Here is a 2844-nt window from a genome sequence, read left to right on the forward strand (position 1 = left end):
AACACCTAATCTGAAAACTTTACAAAATAGTCTATTGGATTTTGCAACTGAATTTGTCCAGGAACATTCAAGTCCTGGAACATTTGCCTTAAGTGTACTTCTGTTGCTCCATTCCTAGCTAGCTGTTCTTCGATTCCCTAATCACACAGAAATGCATTCTAATGAAGTTAAGCCGCTGAAGACACAGAATGCTGATGCCATTTCTCTTTATCTGACTTACCTAAAGAAAACCCAGTTAGTGGTAATTCTACCAAATACTTTTAACAGTCACATAAAATTTTAATTGATTTTCAAACAATACAACGGTGCCATGAATCCAACCACATAGAATATAAGCCTTAAGCCCACTAGGTTTAAGCAGTTGTGTCTTTGTAGACTAAAACTATGTAAAATAGAATCTGATAACTCCCTGGTGTTAGAGGTAGACAGTTTTCTTTCAAATCCTAGGTTTGGTCCTTTATTTTATTCAGCAGTGAAAGCCATGAATACAGAACGAATAACAGCTGTTACAATTCTCAACCATGACTTCTAACGTCAGAGAATTCAAAGTATGAACATAGTACACAGTAATGAAAAGTATCAAAAATTAGTTTACCTCAAAGAAGATAAATAAAACAGGTATATCCCACCAATACATAAACAGATGTTTGTGCTACAGTTAAAATTTGCTGTATACAAAAGATCATAGTCCCCATAATCAGCTTATGGTAGAAGCAAGAATACATGAGCCATTTAAATTGTCAGACATTATGCTTTATAAGGTATGCACAGAAGTTCAAGCAATAAATACATACATTAGTTCAAAGCCTTACAATAGCTACGCAAAGCAGATGCAGAAAAGCAGGTTTGCTATTACTAGCAAGCAATGATAGAAGAGTAAAAATCCATGAAATGCATTAAAGCAACATTTTTCTTAGAAAAAGTCTGGTCATTTATGGGTCCACCAACATTTTTACATAATATGCACAATTATCAAAATACAGACCAAGCATTTCAGAAAACTCCAAAAAACCTAAAATCTATTTTCAAAGCAATTGCAGTTTTGGAGGTTTTTCTGGTATAATGTGCAAGCAGCTATTTTTTAAAATTGTATTCATATAAAACCCATGCAAAACTCTACAGGTATATGCATTCTGTGGCTGAGACTTCCTTTCAAAAGTTTTGAAACTGAGGTATGCATACTTTAGCATTGTAGTCTTAGGCCACCCTCCCGATGGTACAACTCTCCAAGTTCCTTCCAGTCCATCAAAGCTTTTTGAACATGCACCCGAAAGACACATTTTCCTTTCAGATAATCCTTACAGCAGTATCTTAGACATCAGAGAACCATCCTTCAGAATACCAATCTCTCTTTTGATACCACGTCAATAACTTCCGGTTCGTTGATCATGACCCAAAGACAAACATAATGAAAAGTAGCAGTTACTGTGACGATCTCATGTTTCATGCAATCTGCCATAATTGTTCTAACTTTTCTCTCTTTTTTTCCTTTTTTTTTCTTTTTTTCTTTTTTTTTCTTTTTTTCTTTTTTGCAGAGGTAGAAGCTTTCAGAAAGCCTTTTGGGTAAGTGGGAAAACCCTTTTGAAAGCCGTTATGTCCTTTTATTTGGTGTGATAAATGACTGGGTATCTCTCTAACTCTATTTGCTGACTTCAGCAAAGGATAAACATTGAGCTTAGTTTGCAAGAACCGGCTCCACCACGTGGAACCGGGACATATGTTAAGCTCTAGCAGCCACCTTCTGTCAAAACTGTTTGTAAAGCAATAACCATAATCAGGTTATGAGGTCCCTTGGTTGGGGGAAAAAGTATTATCAAGACTTGGCACAGCACATGAAAAGCAACACGGAAAGTCTCTAGGTTTTAAGCAAACATCTGACTACGCTATCTTCAACTACACCATAACGTATTATCATAGTTTTGGGGTTTAGAGTTGTCAAGAAAATCAGCATTCCAACAATTTGGCCTGCGCAAGTCTTTGAAGGGAGTGTGTTAGTGTTCATTTCCCATATAAGAAGAGGCAGAAGTATATGTAACTTTGGTTTGACTGAAAATAAATACCATGGGCTACACTTGCTATAATCTTTGCTTTCAGTGTAAAAACTCAGCTAGATCACTTTAAAATCAATAGGAAATTAATTTTTGGCTTTACTAGACCTTTTATGTTTGGTTCCTACTTTTTGTTTTTTTTTTTTCATTATAACTTAAGACTATAAAAAAATAGTACACAACAGAGATTAAGACCATACAAGACATGTACTTCTAACAACATGTACTCACCACCAAAAAGAATTGACTGGATGGAGAAAACAAAAACACAATGTACTATATATATATAACAATACGCAATCTGCATTTGCATCAAGTACATAATTGTTTTGGTCAGTGATCCACATTTGTCGCTTTCTAGTATGTCATAACTTCCACTGCAGATTTTGTCCTCACCTCTGTCTTTAAGGAAAGCAAATCTTCATTGCATTTAGATGGACTTTTGGCCTCAGAAGATTACTCTGTGACTGAATGAACTCTTTTAGTTGTGGTTTTTTTGTTTTTTATCATATTTGTTTCTTTGTTTAGGGCTAAATGAAAAGATCCCAGAGGTCATCAGAAAACAGCAGGTAGTTCATGGAAAAGGTTCCTTTGTACGCATTGAAGTTACAGAAGGCTGACCAAAGCATGTGGCTGCTTCTGTCCTTGAGCTCTTGGCCATGGTTAGAGTTGGCTTTGGTTTGCAGCTGTGGCCTTTGACTGTGTTTGCAGGTAGACAAAGCTTTATCACAAGGAGGTAAAGAGTACAGTTGTAAGATCTATGCAGATATGCAAATGTTTCTATGGTGCTTGCACA

The 2844-nt window shown here is 35.9% G+C and overlaps 1 protein-coding gene across 10 annotated transcripts in view; it reads right to left on the minus strand.

Moving 5' to 3' along the window:
• Positions 1 to 443: 443 nt before the first annotated feature.
• Foxp2 (forkhead box P2) overlaps positions 444 to 2844 on the minus strand; it is a 532232-nt gene continuing 529831 nt past the window's right edge. For all 10 annotated transcript variants that reach the window (XM_076566185.1, XM_076566194.1, XM_076566190.1 and 7 more), the window contains one exon: positions 444 to 2844. This exon is cut by the window's right edge and continues 894 nt beyond it. The gene's annotated coding sequence lies outside the window, so the exon portion shown is untranslated.

The sequence above is a fragment of the Peromyscus maniculatus genome, chromosome 3 (assembly GCF_049852395.1).
Source record: "Peromyscus maniculatus bairdii isolate BWxNUB_F1_BW_parent chromosome 3, HU_Pman_BW_mat_3.1, whole genome shotgun sequence".
Classification (NCBI taxonomy): domain Eukaryota; kingdom Metazoa; phylum Chordata; class Mammalia; order Rodentia; family Cricetidae; genus Peromyscus; species Peromyscus maniculatus.